Genomic DNA, 20,179 nt, shown 5'->3' on the forward strand with positions numbered 1-20,179 from the left:
GCGGAAAATAAATCTAATCTTAGGAATACATCCGCCCTATATAAAAGGGAGATAACTCGCACCAAAAAAGACACCTATAACGTTATGATAGATCAGGCAGGCTCCTCCACCAAAGAAATTTTCAAAATACTAAAGGAACTAGAAAATCCCAATCCACCTTTAGACACCTGCACGAAAGACAAACATTGGTGCACCAGCATCTAGAACGCCCTTAACATCAAAATCACAGGACTCCAAACCAAAATTGAGGACAAACGTCAACAGCTCTTCAGCAGCAAGTCTACCAGCCCAAGGTCATCTACACCTACCGATGCTAATGTAGGCTTTACTTTTAAAATAGTCACAACATCAGAAGTCCAAAAAATCCATCTCTTCCTTAAAACCCTCTAATTGTCAAAAAGGGGACAGCTGTCCCGCACAGATAATAAAAGACGCAGCCAGAGACCTTTCCCCTTTTATCACTAAACTTATCAACCTTTCCTTCGCTAATAACTCAGTCCCCATCAACCTAAAACAATCTTGGGTTCTCCCTCTCCTAAAAAAACAATCACTCGACCCAGCCATACCCACTAATTACAGACCCATCACTACAGTGCCATTCCTCCTTAAAATACTGGACAGAGTCGCTTACAAATCCAGGACCATCTAGAATCCAACCAACTTCTAGGTATACGTCAATCTGGCTTCAGACCTCAACATGGTACAGAAACCGCCCTTGTTGACCTCAAAAGTCAGATTGATGAAATCAAAGACAAAGGCAATGCCGCTACCCTACTCCTATTAGACCTCTCTGCGGCCTTCGATTTAGTCGATCACAAAATCCTCTGCAGCCACCTATCAACCTCAGCCCACTTCTCCCCCTCTGCCACCTCCTGGATACAATTCTTTCTGGCGAACAGAACTATGAGAGCTTTCTCAAAAACAGCAGCAGCGGACTCCATCCCCATCACATGCGGAGTCCCACAAGGCTTCTGTGTCTCCCCTACTTTGTATAACATATTTACAAAGCCGCTATTCGACAAACTGGACCGTCTGGGTGTCACCTACACCAACTATGCAGACGACACCCAGATACTCCTCACCATCTCAGGTAACTACAACGCAGACGTCCCCCGGATTAATGAAATCTTCTCTATCATTCAGGCATGGATGGCCACCCACGGCCTCTGCCTAAATGATGAGAAGACGGAGCTTCTCCTTGTTGGCTCTCCTAGCAATTTGTCTAAACTCAGTCCTTGCTACAACAACATTATTATCGATGGCAACACCATCCCTATTGTTAAAAGTGTGAAAACCCCAGGCTTTTACCTTGATGCCAACACCAATCTCACCAAACAAATCAATATGACCGCCTCAGCCACCGCCTACACTGGCAAGCTGATAAGAGATTATAGACCTTTCCTTTCCTCGAATAGCTGCCTCACACTTGCCAGAGCACTCATACAGTCCAAACTGGACTATTGTAACAGTCTATACCTAGGCGCCAACCAATCAATAATCAACAAACTCCAGGTTCTCCAGAACAATGCACTACGTGCAGCACTCAACATCCCAAGACGAGAGCACATTTCCACAACTAGGAAAGCCTGTAAATGGCTCTCCATACAACAAAACATTGACCTTAAAACCATCTGCCTCACCTACAAAACCTTAAACCACCTAGCCCCACCTTATCTCACCAACAAATTCACCATGAAATCTGTCCCCAGAATCACCATGTCATCCAACTCCCTATGCCTGTTAGTGCCCAGATTCACACTAAAAAGAGCAGGAGGCGCTAGCTTCACAGTGCTTGCCTCACATCTTTGGAACTCCTTACCTGTCAACATTAAAACCATCGAGTCCTTCCCGATCTTTAGGAAACATGTCATTGGATGGCTACTGAACAAAGAGTAGCATTTACCTCCTCGTTAAATATCTGTGAACCTGCCGACTACTTAAATATGCATGTAAATTATGAAAATGGTTGTATAATGTAAATGTATACCTCATTCTTTGTAACTGCTTCCTTAGGCGCCCTTCTACCTACGGGTCTGGAGCGCTATACAAATAAATAAAACAAACAAACAAACAAGAAGGTGGATCATTTAGGAAAGCATATAATTTGGCTGCCCTAATGGAAGGGTTACTGGTTAGGAAAGTCAAAAGTGGGATAGGGGATATTTGGGTGAGTGAGGGCAGAGACTTAGTTATTGATTTGAGGAGCTATGTGTGAAATGGGAGATCAGATTCAGGGATATTGTATTGTGTACAAATCGGAGCGAAGGGGGTTTCTACGGAATTGTGGAGTAATTGTTTGATATATTTGATGTTTGATGAGTACAATCTATATATGGTAGTGGGGTTAGATTTGGTGATACTGCCTTTATCGAACCAGAGAAAGATGTCACCTATTTTGGTTTCATGAAAGAAATTGGTAGGGAGTTTATTCCAAACGGATTTAACGTAATATTAGGCCATGAGGATGCAATCAGGAAATGGGAAACAGAAAGCGGGTAAATAATACCAGCTTCTATACTGATCCGATCCATAAAGGAGCATTTTCAGCATGGGTTTCATACTATTTAAAAATAGTTAATTTTTTTTAGGACGAATACCTTATGGTACAATTGAAAGTTGGGAAATGTAACTCCATCTAAACGTTTGGGAAGTTCTAGTTTGTTGATAGCAATTCGCAGTGTTTTATTGTCTCACAAAAATGTAAGAAGTAGGGAGTCAAGTTTTTGTAAAATTTAGTTTAAATTGCTACAGGGATCATAAATAGAGAGTAGAAGATAATGGGGCTATCATCATTTTTATGATACAAGATGATTACACCAGGATAAGAAGAGAGGTAATTTTTGTTACTTTTTCTAATATAAGTTTGGTGTTGTAGGTAATAGTGGTGTGGATATCTTTAGTAATATAAAGGCCTAATTATTTAATTTGTGAGGGTTGCCAGGACATACCAAACAATGGGGTATTGGTCGGGTTACAAGCATTAGTGAGAGGCATAACCTCAGATTTGTCCCAATGTAATTTGGAACCTGAGACCATGGAGAAATGATTAATGGTAGATTAAAGGAGATGCCGTTGATGTTGGTGTTTGTTCTGATGCACTGCAAAAGGGGTTCTAGATCAAGGTTAAATAATAAGGGTGAGAGGGGACATCCTTGACGAGGGCCTCTTTTAATTTGGAAACAAGAGAGAGAGAATTGTTAATGATAATGTGTGTAGGAGATGAGTATAAAACTCAGCTCAGATTGATAAAGTAAGGAGAGAAGCCATGCCACTTTAAAGAATGGAACATAAAGGTCAAAGTCACACGATTAAAGGCTTCCCTGCATCAAGGGCTAAGAGGGATAAAGGGTCGTCAGAATTGTGGGAGTGAGAAAGGATATTGAATAAGAGCCTAGTATTAGATGAAGCATAACGATCTTTGATAAAAACCAAATTGGTCCGAGTGTATAAGCTCAGGAAGGTATTTTTCTAAACATTTGCTAGGATTTTAGCAAATCTCTCAGAGTCGGAATTGATGAGAGAAATGGGTCTGTAGTTTTTTAACAAAAGAGGGATGTTTATCAGGTTTGGGAAAAAATACAAGAAGTGTCTCACCAAAGGAACCAGGTCTTTGTCCAATTTCAGTAAAGTATGAGTACAATTGTAAAAAAGTGTTGGTTCAATATAATCAATACAAGTTTTATAGAAGTCTATGGTAAAGCCATCAGGACCTAGGGCTTTATTGGGTTTGAGATCTAATATTGCTTGCTTCATTTCTGTTATGGCTATGGGTGTGTTAAGGGGGAAGATCGATGGGATCTAAAGAATTTACTTTCTTATTTTTTTCAAAGAAAGAATTGATTTTTTGAATCTTTAATAGAGGTATCGGAGCAATATAGGTTGGAGTAAAAGTCTAGAAAGGCTTCATTTATTTCCTTTTGGTTGGTTAGTCCAGTGCCGTCGGGAGAGTTGATATGGGTGATGAGTGATTTTTCTTTTTTCTTTTTAAGCTAGGGGACTAATATTTTCCCGGTTTTGTTGGATCCCCTGTAAGATTTAGATTTAGAACGAAGTATAGAATTAGCAGCTCTATCAGTGTAGAGTTTGTTAAATTCAATGCGTTTATTCATGAGAGCTTTTGCAATATTAGGATCAGGGTTAGCGTAGTATGACCTTTTAAGATCTTTGATTGATGTTAATAGAGTGTTATGAGAGGGGCCTGATTGTCATTTTTAAATGGCAGAGAATTGGATTATAAACCCATGGAGGGTGGCCTTGAAAGCGTCCCAATTATTATGCATGGAGGTGTGTTCTGGCCGATTGTTGAAAAATAACTCTTCGATAAAAGAGTTGGTTTTGTCGATGAAGGATTTTTTTTTTAAGTAAAAATGAGTTAAATCTCCATCTTGGAGAGTGTTTAGGTATAGGTATCCATTCTAAGTTGGTAGAGACTGGTGCATGATCAGAAATCGTTATGGGGCCAATCTCAAAAATAGATATAATCCAGCCTAGAGAAGTATTGGTGAGGAGGGGAATAGAAAGTAAAATATTTTGTATCTAAGTGACAGAAGTGCCAGGAGTCAAATAAATTGAGACTTTGTAGTAAGTTGAGGAAGCTAGTGCAGGATTTGGAATTGATCAAATTTGAGGTAGATTTGCGATCAAGGGTAAAGTCAAAGACCTGGTTCATATCACCACATGAAATAAGTTTGTCTCGATTCTTTTTAGCAAGCTTCGGATTGAAATTGTACCAGAAAAGAGGGTTAGGGGCGCTGGGACCAAAGAAAATGACTATAGTTTCTGGCAAGTTGTTAATGATTGCATCTATAATGATCCACCTGCCTTCAGGATCTTTTTCTTCATTGACCAATGCAAAGTTTAAGTGTTTATTGATCAAGACAGAGACACCACCTTTTTTGTCTAGAGATAAGGAGAAGAGTGTGTGACTAACCCAAGGGCGCTCTGATTCTAAGGTTTTCGCTAACAGAGCACAGATGAGTTTCCTGAAGGCAAGTGATACCTGTTTAATTTTCTAAGAGTTGCGTAATTATTTTGTTGCATTTAATAGGGTGATTCAATACTTTGACATTCCAAGTAACAAATTTAATAGACATTTGCAGTATAAAGGTTATGACTAAAATAAAGAACGCAATGCAAAGTTAATACATTAATGCAATCCAGTATATGTGATTTTAAAAGACATAATATGCCGTTGGAGCAATGATTAGCATAAGCTGTGATATCAACGATGTACAAGGGGAGGAACAAAAGAGTAGTATCATAACATGAAGGGAAAAGACAAATAAGAAAAGGTAAAATGAATATTGGTGTTAATAAAAGCATAAGAGATAGTGAAGGAGATGAAGTGATATTAGTTCGAAAGGATGTAGGAAAGAGTATCATGGGGAGTACCAGAGTACAGAGACGGTCCGAGCACAAGCGAAGAGGAGCAATGAGCAGGAGATGGGAATATAGTCAAAAATATATGAGCATGAACAGATAGAGTAACAAATGGCATAATTATGTAATAATATTATTGTTAAAAAACATTGGATATGGTATAGGCCTGATAGAGTAATGACAAAGTACAGTAAAAGTATAAAGTCAATCAAGTTTGTAGAGTTTAGAGAGTAGCATCTGAGGATTTAATCAGAGATCTTGATTTATCTCTTTGATGGGTCGAAGTAGACGGAAAGTCAGAAGGGATTGAAGAAACAGATCTGCTACGTTTAGGGGTGAACTTGATGTCTTGATTCTTTGGCTTTCTGAAAGTAGGTGTTAGAAACATTGGGTCCGACTTAGAACAGCTGAACAAGGAGTCTAGGTAGGTTGTATCCATTGGCACTGCTTGAAGGGACTGGATGCGAATGAAAAGATTGTTTGGTTCAGTGAATTCTATGGTAGGACCATCCAGAATGGTAATGATCATCTTTGCAGGATCCAGTAAACCATATCTGATGTCAAGGGATTTCAAAAGAGGTTTCATATCAAGGAATCTTTTTCTCTTGGCTTAAGTGATCTTGGAAAAGTCTGAGGAGATGAAGATTCTGTTACCTTCATAAAGGATGGGGGAATTCTTTCTGGCAGCAAGTAGAGTTTGGTGTGCTTGCTGATGTCTTAGGAAGCAAGCAATGAAAGGTCTAAGCAAGGTTTTAGCCTGTGAGCACATTGTAGTTCCAGAGGAGGTGGAAAGGTGAAACCTTGGTAAAGGAATTAATGGGGCCATCTTTTCTCAGGGATCCCATAAAAGCATTTCTGTCTTCTAATTCTGTGACTTCACCTTCCAGTTGTGTAAGTCTTAATTGCATTTTCTCAAGGCCTTCTACTCTACCCTCTGCAGTAGCCACTCGATCTTCTGCTTCATCTAGTCTAACAAAAATATTTTTATATCATTTTTGAAACCTTTAATTTCTTCTTGTATGCTGGAGGAGCGGGAGTCAAGAGTAGAAATAGATGAACAAATGTTGCTGAGTTCCTCTAAACAAAAATCCATGCAGGACCTTAAAGGTGAATTATCAGATATGGGCATAATTTTGGTAGTGTCAGTCATATTTGCAATTAAACGTAGTTGATGTGTACCAAAAATTGAAAGAAGTGAGATGTTAGTTTGAATTAAATATAAGAGGCAATATCTATTTCCACCACCTGTGTTCTATTCTAGCCTCAGATTTGCCTGTGTTAGAGGTCAACTTACTAACACCAGGGATTGCAGTGGGGTTATCTGTAGAGGTTCCCACAGGCTCAGAGTGGTCTCTTAAGTTTGCCTCTCTAGCCAGTTTGGTTTGGTTCTGTGTTGCCTCACTGGGAGGTCTGGGGGTACTGGATACTACTCCTAGAGCTTTAAAATCATTCGCCAAAAGGACTCTCCTAGGCACCTCATTCTGGACACTGATAGGGATCCTCACTGTCATATTATTACACTGAATGAGAGCTGGCAGAATTGGAACCAACTGGGCAGGGCCTCCAGAGAATTTAGTGGGACCTTTGGGAGCCTTAGCAACATCTTCAGGCTTGAAAAAGCTTTCATCCACTACTGTTGTGCTGGCCCCAGTGTCTCTCCTGGCAGAAGTATCCCGGCCATTGATAAGAACAATGTCCATATAATACCCTTTAGAGTTTTCTGGAATGGAGTTGTACACATCCATATTCTGTTTCTTACCCAGACCCATGGACTCGGATATAGTAGCTTGAAGACCCAAGGGTGCTTCAGCAAAGAGTTGAAAGTGGGCACTAGCCATTTGTACTTCTTCCTGTGGGGAGAAGGCTACCAAGGCAGTGCTGATCCTTGCAGGTTTAGCCTTGCATCTGCGATCTCCTTTCACATGGTCAGTTGACCCACAAACATAGCATTTACCAAATACTCTCTGGAATGGGGGTTTCTGCTGACCTCCCTCTGGTTGGGCACCAGAGGATTCACTAGCCCTATTTGGTTTCCCATGTGGCTTACCCTGGTTATGTTTGGGTGCCTCTTCTGGATTGGAGGTATTATAATTCTCCTTCTTATCTTTCTTTGGGTGCTTTCCCTCATCCTTCTTCTGAGTTGCCCCAGAATCCTTGTGAGTAGCCCTGTTGGCAACCCACAAGTCAGTACCCTTAGCTAACTTCTTTGGATCTATGTCCTTGAAATCAGCCAAGTGCTGTCTGAGCTCAGGAGAGCAGGCATCATAAATTGGCTGCAACATAACAAGATTTCTCATACCTTCATAAGTGTTCACTCTGTAACCCTTAACCCAACCATCTAGGTTTTTCAAACGTTCACATACCCAGGTAGCCCAAAGGGTACCATCATGCTTTTTAGGGTCCTAAATCTCTTAAGGTACTGGGAAGGGGTCTTCCAAAATCTATCAATTAAAGCTAGCTTCACACACTCATAATCCATCTCCCCAGCTCCATCACAACATCAGATGCAACCGTGGTTAGCCTAGAGAAGATCCAAGGAAGCAACTGATTCCCTGCAATGTCTTGAATCCCATGGTTATATTCAAACATTGCCAACCAATCCAAAATATCAAGCTTAGCCTCATACATACCAACAATTTCTTTAGGCATACAGGGTCTCTTGGGGCTGGAAGACCTAGAACACTCCGGGAGAGAACCATTTTCAATAGACAACTTTTTCATTTCTAAGGCATGGTTCATCTCCATTTCTCTGAGCTTAAGTTCTTGATGCTTTTGCTCAGTTTGAGCATTAATATGTTTGAATTCCAATTCAAGCTTCATCTTTTCTAGAGCAATGAATTCAGGACTGAGTGTAGGACCTGATGGGGTCCCAGTGGACAAAGGTTGAGCTTGCTGAGCAGGTAGAGGAGCAGTAAGGCCTACATTGTGAGACACATCTGCCTCATCTAACTCATCAATAATATCAGACACATTATCATCCTCATTATTTTCCACATTTGCTGGAGGGTTAGGTATTTCAGACCCACTCTCCAGACTTTGTTTCTCTAACAACCTTTCAATTAATTCTGACTTTTTGCCATTAACAGAGAGATTACTTTCTCTACACAGATTTTTCAGATAATCAACAGAGTAACTAAGGAGGATCTCCTGACTGTAGCTTTCCATTGCAGACATGATTAAAATAGCTTTTTAGTGGTGTTTAGCCTTGTGATTAATTGATCCAAGGTAATAGCAGCACTCTAAGTGTAATCACTATACTGTAATCACTATACTTTATCCTCACCACTGTGGACCAGTGTTAGGCAGAATTATATGCAGTACCCTTTGGGAACATCACACACAATTAAGACTACAAGTGTAAGTACAAATTCACCTTTAATACAAGCCCGTACTACACAGTAAAGTGGTAGCGATGGCTGAACAGCCAGACTTATTTCAAGAGTAAAGTGCGCAGTATCAGAAGTTACACAAAGGACAGCAATTGCTATGGTTCAAACAAACACTGACTCAAGGTTTCTGAGTAAAAGAATATACATTTATTTACACCATCAGTTATAAAACAGTTCACTAATATAAAGCAGCAGAAAATCACAGTCTTAATACACTACACACCACCCAATGAATTCTGGGCAAGTTAAGCTCAAAATGAAGTGTAAGCAAAATGGTACTCCAGCAATTTAAAAAGGGAGGGAAAGACAAGGTTATTCAAAATCAAGCAGCACCAAGTAGGCAGGGCAATCTAGAAAAGCTGTACTACAACAAGGATTCAAATTAATAGGCCTAGGCCAATGTTAATGGTTCAGAATCTTTGCAGAGGATCACACAGTTCAAAGTAGTTCGCGGTTAAGTCTTTGCCAAGAGTTCGAACCAAAGTTGGTTGGGAAAAAAAGTTATTTCAAAGAGTGGGGAAGGACAAGCCCTCGGTTTAATGAATAATTTCAAACACTTTCACTGAGGTCGGACGGAACGAATGACCGGATTTGAACAGTACCTTCGTAGAAGGAGAATGCTGTAGATGAGGTAGAAGTTCCTGGCAGGGGCTGCAGGCTCACGGCACCTGAAGCAACTGTCAGACTGACATGAAGGAGGAAGACTGGAGGGTCCTGCACTGCCCATGGAAGAAACCAGCAGAGCAAAGCGACAAATAAAAGGTGCGCTCCTTAAAAGCCAAACAGGGTCCAGTCCTCCGGGCTATCCGGTTCACTGCAGCGATGCACAGCAAATTCGACCAGGGGAGGGAGGCCTTGCTTGGTGTTTGGCGAACAATAAAAGCCAAACAGGGTCCAGAATAAAAGGTGCGCTCCTTAAAAGCCAAACAGGGTCCAGTCCTCCGGGCTATTCGGTTCACTGCAGCGATGCACAGCAAATTCGACCAGGGGAGAGAGGCCTTGCTTGGTGTTTGGCAAACTGGTTGGTCCCATCAGCTCAAGGGAAGAAGATTGCTTGCAGATCTTCTCTGTCGTTGAAGTGTAGGTGATTCAGACCCGCAGCAGGGCTTCACCGGGAAGTTCAGTAGTTGCAGTAGTCCTCTTCCTCCAGCTTCTCTTAGGTTCTCTCAGCGACTCTGCCTTCCAAGTCCCTGAGACCTGCTTTTTAGCAGTTTTCCCCCATTCACACAGCCTGGTTGTCAATCACCCAGCAGGGTGGCTGTCCTCGCAGGACAGTCACCTAGCCAATCAAACAAGAGTGCGACTTGGATCTCCAAGGAGACCCTGTGCAGGGGGCCTAAAATCCTCCCTCGCATCCTGTCCACCCAGACACTCAGGCACCCAAGGAGGGCTTCTGTGCAGAAGCCCGCCAAAGGACGGCGAACAACAGAACCAAACCTGGTTTGGCTCACAGAGTAAAACACGAGAAAGACCTTAACAAAAAGAAATGGCGAATAAACCCAGCCGGAACCAAATAAAATTAAAAGGGGTCCAGCGTATTAAAGTTTGAGGCTACTAGCATAGCCTAAAACAGTACCAAGGCTATTTTCATAGTCTGTGGCAGGAAATAAATGGTAGATCCCACTGCCACCAGCCAAATCTTAAAGAAAGGGAAACGAAATAATGTTCCATGAAAAACAGACAAAAAGGGATAACTATTAACCCTTTCCAGTACTCTATGGAAGATAGTTTGTACTGGGTCTGTGGATTTAAAAAGACTAATAAAGTCAATGGCAACTTTACATGTTCTGGGAGACAGTAGTCAGTCCCAGAAATGGAGTTCAAAGTGCGAAGTCTGAAAAAGACAACCTTGTGTCACTGCACTAAAGGTGCTATGTGATACACAGTAAAAAGATAATGCCTATGGAGTAGGTTAGACTCCACAGTCTATGAGCACAAAAATGTAAAACACACAGCAAAACACATGTAAGATTGTGAAAAAGGCTCACATTTACCAGGTGAAAAAAATAAATCTTAGAAATCCAGCAAAGCTGATGAGGGACTCAATAGGTAAGGGAAATTAGCCAATCTGGAGAATTCTCGCTAACATCAGCGTATCCTCGGACGGTACTATTGCTCCGGTGGGTTTTCTCTCCGGGGCAATTATAGTTCAACTTGATTTGCCCTACATGCTTTTGTACATGGTTCAATTAAATAGGTCTCTGAACTCTGCCTCATAATGGCCTCTCTCTTTGATAATAGGTTCTTCTTGCACAAAAATATCATTAGTTACAAGGTTAACTTTGCCTCATGACTTCCAGTAAGACAAGTTGCTTGCACAGTAAAAAGACTCCCTCAGGGCCTCCCATTATTCCCGTCTCCCCGTTACCTTTGGCTGTGAAGGAGAACGTCTTTGGAAGCCTTTTTCTTCGGGGACCTTCTTTCTTGTCCCGAACCACTGTTGCCTAAATGTTATCTGTGCTTTCTTCCCTATAGTCTCTATTCTCCTGCATTGCAGTGTTTCTGTGTTCAGATGAGTGACAGGACACCCTGCGGGTCTATACTTGCGTTAGTATCGGCAAAGGTTTGTACACCCTGGAGCCTTCATGGTCTCGCTACCACCTTCCTCTGGGCTGCTGCTCTCTCGGCTTCATACGTTTGGGAGTTACTATGGCTCTGGCACCACTCTTCATTATCATGCATGTTTGAAACTTGCAGGTAGCCTTGCTGATGCTTACTCCACCTTATCTAGGTGTTAGGCAGCTCAGTGCCTTACCATGCCTGCATATGTGTTTCTCTCTCTCTCTGTTGCTCGTTGAGCACACGCTGATCAACATACTTGTCCAAATGGATTAGATATTTCAATTTAATACAACAGGTTCCTTTTCTATCTGATAATGAAACCTGTTAAGTGTTTTTTCATCCATTCTTGGTGTTTTAAACTTTCGGGTATTTTAAAGCATCCTATGTAGGCCATTGTGTGCACAGCTTTTGGGTGTTCCTCACAGGAACGGCAGTCCTGGTCCTGTCAATTGATAATTCATACCCAGAACAGTTTGGTGATATAACATAGCAGCAATGATTAAAGATGTGTGTCTTCCTTTTAAAATTCTTTACCGAAAGCTAGAAGTCTGGAGGATATCTACATCATGAAATAATTTACAAAAGTAATACTCTGCATTAGGTTGATAAATACACCCATAAGTGCTAAGGGGTCTCCACATTACCTCTTTTTTCCAGAAGCAACATAACCTAGCCAAAGAGTCTAACTTTCTTCTGGACGCTAGCAACTTCATATTTGGCAGGCGGTTGAACATAAGCCTCCTAAAAAAGCATCTGCAATGTGCTTATGGCGACATGATTAAGTAACGGGGTAGCTGGTTTACTCTGTTTTCATCATAACATAGTTGACTAAACAATGTATATTCTTTTTCTGTTCTGAGGTAATAATACAGTGCTCCAACAATAGTTTTGTTCCTCACAAAAAGGGGATTAGTTATTAGATCCTCTTTATTTGCATGTATCCTATCCAGAATATAGGAGCAGTGCTGGATCCAAGAATTAAGGGACAGGAAAGAGCTGTGTGTTGCCAGCATGAATTAGTCAGAATATATGGTTACGCACAAGGAGTCCATTGCCTGGATAGAGGTAAGAGCCAACTCTGATATAATTACGTCAATACGCTGCACCAGAGTTTGCCCTCAAAAAGTCCCCCAGACGAGCATCCTCTAGACCCTTTATATGCAGGTGTGTGAAATACTGTGTAGCCATCCAACAATGTGTGGTCATTTAGCCAGCTTTCTTGGAACCCCAAAATATCACATTTGTGCAAAAGAAAATTAAGGTGTTCTTCCAAGAGACTAACTTCAGTTATGAGGGAGTGTGGTTTCATCGGCAATCCCCAGAAGTGGGAGTGCCCATACTTAGTGAGCTCTCTAACCAAGACTAGTCTTAGTCCTCCCGGTTAGAGGTGGAATTTGGTAGGTCCACAATGGTAATGTTGCGTCATTATTTCTGTGACTTTTCATAAACCCAAGCAGGCTAATGTCTGTCAACTTGCCAGGATGAATGCTTGGTAACTCATTGTCAGTGGTAAAGGCTGTTTTTATTCTGTAAATGTCATATCCCTGCTGTCCCAAAGCTGGGGCTTGTTCCATGACAATGGACATAATTAGGCTTGAGGAAAACTGTACATGTATCAGATCAGTTCGATCGTCTATGGGGAAGATCACTAGGTCGATAACTTTGGAGGTAATTTGTCTTAAACATGGAATGTCATGAAGCATTGAGAAAACATTCTGTCTATTTAAAATGGTAGAAGATGTAGCTGTATAAATGCTTTCCAACCCAATAACAGATGACGATGTGTAGACCGAACAAGCCTCTTGACATGATTTCATAGTACGTTTAGAAACTTTGTCCCCCTTTGCAAGCCAAGTGCATTTTTCTTTTAAAGTACAGATGTGTGAGGTGCTGGAATTGATCACGTGGTCTCCTTGAATATTATTAGTTTTTGCAAACAACGTACGTTTTTCTTCTAAAGTTCAAAAATGCAAAGTGCTAGAGGCAGACACAGACCCTACTTGAGTGTTATTGGCCAATAGTATGGGTGGCGATTCCAATCATTGCAGATCTTCCTTGTCCTCCTATATTGAGTATGTAGAGAAATCTGACATCTTTAACTCATCTTCTTTTGTGTTATCCTCCCCTGAATTACATTTCACCAGGGACGCTGAGTTTGTCTATGTAGATGGTGTTTTCTTATTTTTGCCCGGGCTCTGTGCCAGACATCCGCCAAAGTAGGCTGCTTGGTTTTTTGGGAGTTAGAGGACAGCTGAGGGTTTCTAGATTGCCCGTGATTCGGTCTCTCTTCAGGGGAGAACAAGGGCAGAGTGAAATTACCTTCCATTAGTGAAAGGTTTAATTTACGTAAGAATTTCATAGAACTTGTGTTTTTAAAGGGGGAATATTTTGGATGTTTTGGTGGTTTGACTTCTTTTTTCACTCGCTTTCTTCTTATTTGGTAGCTTGTTCTGCAGAAATGAGGGAAGAATCTCAATTACTGAGGTTGATGCGCAATTCATCCCAGCCTCTTGGAACAAATGTGTTAGTTCATTGCCATTGACAAATTTGTGGGTGGACAAAGATCTTGTTCATTTTGAGACATTGGAATGTAGACAGTTCATTCACTAAGGTCATCTTTCATTGAGAATTTTGAATCACTGTTGCATCTTGTTTGCGCACAAATGTATCCTTACAAAAAGTTCAACTTTTCAGTGACGGTAAGCTGGAGTAACCTAGCAGCACTCACCGGCACTGAGGTATTATATATTATGACATTACAAGAGGAGGCACATCTGGAGAGAATTCTTCTTCAGCTGGCAGATGTCCGTCATGACTAAGCAACTGAAAAGTAGGAGCAGCGCACAAGGCTTCCTAAATCAAGCTGGCGTTTCAAAGCTCTTGTTTATTCGATCTTCAATTGTATTTCTTTATCTGAAAAAGTATCAGAAGTATGCCATGTCATAGTGGGTAGACACAGGCCGTCTACTTAGTGTGCCTGATCAAATAGCCCTTGCTTACTGGCTCTTCTCCAAGGGATTATGCGCAGAAGATAGTACTATACCAGTAAGAGAAACAGGACCTGGTGTGCAGGAAGTCAGCCCTCTTCCCTCAACCCACACCTTGGCCGCCCTCTCTAGGCCCACCCTTCTCTACCACCAACACAGTAAAAAACCTTGGATTCACTACGGACCTAGACCTGTCATTATCACATCACATCAACCGAGTGTCAAAATCCTGATATCTACACCTATGCATTCTTTGACGCATATTCCCCTACCTGACTTTCCCATACTGAATCACTGTTATCATGGCTGTCATCCTCTCACACATAGACTATGCTAACACCCTATACCTGGGTGACACTGCATCACAATTCCGACAGGTTCAAATTACTGCAGCAATCTCCTTCTTGCCCTAGGCCCCAGAGAACACATCACACCTACCCTCTGTGTCCTTCACTGGCTGCCGATTGGACAACAATCCACCATCAAGGCAATGTGCAACAGCCACCAATCACTGCACACCACAGGACCAGAATATCTAAAACACAAGCTTATACCCTACAGGCCCATCAGATTCTTGGAATCAGGAACAGCTATCTTCCTTGTCATCCCAGTTACAAAATCAAACAGAATAGGGGGATCTTCTTTCTCTGTCCAATCTCACAACATCCAGAACTCGATTCTAATTAGCATTCGCCACATGAGGATCACTTCACTTTTTGGAAGGCACTCAAGAGCTGGCTCTTCCCTTTTGCATCTTGGCTGACCTAGTACACCTCCTGGGTGAACTAACACCACCAATACAGATAGGTAGGGGCATTGATGAGTCACTTGAGGAGATAATAAAACAGTACCTAGCGCACACGTAAAGGACTCCAGTCAGTAAGTATGATATGATCTGCATATCAGCCTTGATTTACTGGTATGTAATGTGTAATAACGTGATGTTCGGAAGGTGTCAGTTGGTGAGTGCCTGCCGGGTGGGAAGACGGTGTCTGTTCTCCTACCTATCAACTGTACTTGAAGGCATTAAAGACATATTAATAACTTACCTGCACGTTGGACTCACGTTATTACATAATGCACTCCATCACAATGGAACATAGCTGTATCCCTCCCAGGGCACGGCCACCCACCCGCATACATCTGCAATAACTGACCATTTGATTTCATAACACACATCACCACTGCCATTAGAATGCTGCTGAGTCCCAGAAAAGTTTTGGTCCAGCTGGGCACATGATTAGTCTCCTTGACTCGCATACTTTCCTGACAGTCTATCACAGCACCCATCCACTATCCATATTATCATGGTTCGCTAGCAGGGACTTAGCCGCCCTAACTACCTTCATGCTGGCTAAAATGCAAACATGCATTCTAAAATCCCCCTTTCAATTCTCATATCTCAGACTTCAGTCCTTCAAGGGCGTTCAAACCACAGCACTTTGACGCCATACCAGTGGCATTAGGTGCTATACAAGTGCCCTACAACATAATGTAACATAACATGGCTTGGTGCCTGAACCTCTGTTATAGGAAGGTGGGAGTGCAGCTACCCTAGAAGAGTGCCAAAACCACAGATACCAGTCTAAAGGAAGGGGGCTACTATGAGAACTAAGTCGATACAAATAGTATAGTGATGTGGTGACAGAGCACATTCCATCAAATGGTGTAAGTTGACAGGAGTTTATTAAAGCTGCTCTTGCCTTACAAAACAGGATTGAGTGCAAGAGTATCTTGATCAGAACTGAGAACCAAGAGACAAATGACTATTTTTGCACTCAAGGGGTCACAATGTCTCCTGTGCTGGAGGTATTAGCATTCCACTTGGGCATAAGGGCAGCTTATCTTTCTGGTTGAGAGAATAAGCGTGTGTGTCACCTAGGCACTGGTGTTTCTATCATCATGGAGTACTGAATATCTTTGGTTGCCTATTGGAATTCTGGTGGAAACCTCCTTTGCTGGACCTATTTGCCAAAAGGATCCAACTCCCCGCTCTCCTTGTGCTTTTTTTTCTCCTTGGCCCCTCAGAACATGCTCCCTCAGACCCATACCCATAGTGTCGCCTGAATGGCTTCCTGCCATTTTGTACCCTAAATGGCTTCCTGGAGTTTCTCAATCTGTCTTGAGTTTACAGATGATACAACACAAGAGGGGCAAGGTGTTCTTTGTTGCCCAATTGTGTATGTGGTTTCCTTTTTCATTGCCACTGGCCTTGGACCAGCCTCTACGATGCCCATCCACACTTCCTCAAGTTAGATTCCCTCACTTTCCAAGAACAACAATACTGCAACTGCAATTGACTGCTTGAAAACAGAATTATTAGGCTGATTTGTATGGGTATAACTATGGAAATGGCCCAAGCAGTTTGGTGCTCTCAATGGCCAGCTACTCTTGTTTCTTATACAAGCGATTGGTCATCGCTTTCTTCATGGTGTGCTTATTGGAACTGTAATCCTCATTAAGTGGAATTCATGAATAATACTATAATACATCAGGGATGGCGTCTTCATGGGTCAGCAGTTTCTACTCTTCAAACACAATGGGCTGCAATTCAAGTATTTTAATTAACCTGGGTAACATCATCAGGCTTCTTAAGAGCTTTGAGTCGAGCGTCCTCTACATCATCAACTTGTTACAACATGGAATTTGTCTATGGTTCTAAAACAATTCCGAGTAGCTACTTTCGAAAAGTTGGATTTCAATTTGGAAGTCCTTGTCTTGGAAGATGTCAATTTCTGATGTATAGCTGATAATTCCTTAGCAATGGTTGTCCTTATTCCACCTAACCCAAGACACTGACCAGTTTTAGTGTCCAGACCCTCAGTTGCCAGGCTAAGGTGGATGACTTGCTCTTGGCTTTTTGTAGATCAGCAAAGGGTAAGAATCCATATCAATATGCAATGCATCAATGGATCCAACTTACTGTGCTGGCCAGCTACAAGCAAGCTTTGGTTTGCATTCCAGGATCCATCCAGTTTAGGTCTACCAGAGGTTGATGGTTGGAACTTCAGAGAGTCTCTAAGAAGACATTTCTAATGCAGGTGCATGGTGCTGCCCCCAAACACTCATCCATCACTACAAGTTGTCAGTAGGAAGATGCTTGTCCCCATGTTTTTGGGGAATGCGTCTTACGTGCAATCTTTTCATGGCTATGTTCAAATAAAACCACCAGTTTGCATCAGTCTTTTGTTTGTTGTGGTTATTGTAAGTATCAAGCCCATAGTGATATACTGGATGATTATTTATTCACTTAATATGGACAAGGAGGGAGAGTGGGAGGCAATGGGGGAATATGTTGATTGGGTGTTGTTTAAGTGTGCATGCAACTGTTTTTTCAGGCACAGTTGCACTTATGAATGCAGCTTATCACAGCTACTCTTTCATGTTTGTTAGGTATTACTGGCCTGATTGTATCAATGTTGTTATCAAATGTGACATCTTTGTGAGCGGCGTGCCGAAATATAGACATGCCCTGATTTTAGACTAGCAGTTTGTAGTTTTGTCTCAAGGGAGACACAGCCTGGGCAAAGGGCCTCTCCATCCAGGAACTGAGACCCAACCTTCGCAAGCTCAGGAACCTCGGGTTACACCATGAGACTGCATACACTGCGTCGCACAACTCATCAGAGTACCTAGTAGCAAAGACCGCCTCCTTCATTACGTGACTCCACCTACAGGACCTCAACTCCCAGAACTCCCTTCTTCCATATAACGTTGCGCCAGGTGTTTCAGAAGATAAGCCGGTCTTGCGCAGGTCCTGGCCGTCCTAGGCATCCGTAGACCAGAAACCCTGGTCCTTTGAACCCCCAAAACCCAGACTTGACAGAGCTCCTAACGTTAAGAGGTAAGAATGGGGTTCAAGTACCTTAGCTCTCTGGGAGACGAACTGATTCGCCAGGCTCGTCTAGAAATGGCACGCCAAGTAGTGTACAATGTCATGGGTAGAGAGAATTCCAAAACAAGCCCGACAGACACCACTAGACTGCCAGCTCACTGTGATCAAGCAGATTGAGCACATACGCCGAAAGCAGGAAAATACACCAAACCAATCAAGGTAAAATCTCAAGGTGAGACAAGACAAATGAAAGTTTGCCTGCTTATCACGCACTCTCTCAACAAACATGCACAAGATGTACATGACTTAATTACAGAGGAAGACATTGATATAGCCTGTATCACAGAAGCATGGTTGCAGGATCCTGTAGGAACAGCATGCGCCACAGCAGTTCCAGAGAGCTATGTGATGCATCATAAAGAAAGGGAAACTGGCATGGGGTGGGGAGTTGCCATAATCAGCAGAAACTCGATTTAAATGTTTTCAGCAACCACCTCAAGTGATGGCTGCAAAATACTCCATCTCAAATACACTCCAACAACCAATATTTGAACATCATCCTTTATATAGACCACCATCCCTGATTTCGGAGTTTAATGAAGATTTAACACAGGAATTAAACTCCTTGAAGGGCCCTAGCAACGCAACACTGGTCTTCGGGGACTTTAACAGATGGTACAGGAACTCCAAGGATAAAGACGCACCCACTTAAAGAAAATCCTTAACAACATCGACTTTAGAGTTAGAAACACAGAACCTACCATGGAAAATGGTAACCAACTCGATTGGGTAATCAGCATCAATTTGGAGACAAGTGACTTTCAAACCAAACCATCTATTTGGTCAGACCACTCCACCGCCCTCTTCTTGTTGACACTAAATACGCCTACTAGAAATAACAAAGAGAATGTACCGATCAAAATTAAAAACCAGAATTACAAAAACGTCGAGCCAGCACATCTGGAACAATGTATACTCAATACAATCAAAAAACTCTAATGGTGAGGATTTCTGCGACAAATTGATTGCAAACTTCTAACGTCATGCCAACTTAGTGGTGGATTAAATAGCCCCTCTAAGAACAAAAACAGTTAGACCAAATCGCAACCACCAGAAATGGTTTAATAACACCCTTACGGCCTTAAAAAAAGAAAAGAGAAGAAGGGAGGACAGATAGAGGAAAAATCCCTCCCAAGAAAATAAGGACTTGCGGAAAGAGAGTAAAAAAACATACTAAAAAAGCATATGTGACACCAAAAGACATTTCTACTATGAGGAGCAAATAAATAAAGCTGGTAATTCCACAAGCAAATTGTTTGAAATACTAAAATCAACAGAAAAAGTTGAGGCATTAGCTCCACCCTTTACTCCATCTAAGGTGGACTGTGATAATGTACAATCAGTCTTCACTGCCAAAGTCAACAAAGCCAGGACCCTGCTTCGGGAGGCTCAAAAACATCCATCAGACCAAATAGATCACTCAGTAGGAGCATCGATCACCTGCCAGCAGGAACCTTTCCAATTTAAAAATGGCACCACAGAAGAAATACTGAAAACCCTAACTTCAATGAGGCCTACCATTTGTGCAGAAAATGCCATTCCCCCAAAACTTATCTTGGAAAACACCAACATCTTCACTCCACTCCTGTCTAAAATGGTGAACGCATCCTTCTGTGATGAACATGTCCCAGAAAGCATTAAATCTGTCACTGTCACGCCTTTAGCAAAGAAAACGGATTCAGATCAAAGAGACCCTGTCAATCTGAGACTGATAACAAATTGCAATTTCTTGTTAAAAGTACTTGACAGGATAGCAACTGTCCAACTTCAAGCGTACGTGGAATCCAACAATGCACTACATGGTCAGCAATCCGGATTTTGCACAGCTCATAACACTGAGACCACAATGTTGGACCTGCAATCACACATGATAAGCATCGTGGGAAATGGGAACACTGGTCTCTCATGCTGCTAGAACTTAGCACGGCCTTCGATCTCTTAGACCATAATCAACTCAAATTAGCTTT

This window comes from Ambystoma mexicanum, chromosome 6q (genome assembly GCF_040938575.1).
Source record: "Ambystoma mexicanum isolate Mex_15411 chromosome 6q, UKY_AmexF1_1, whole genome shotgun sequence".
NCBI classification, from domain to species: Eukaryota; Metazoa; Chordata; class Amphibia; order Caudata; family Ambystomatidae; genus Ambystoma; species Ambystoma mexicanum.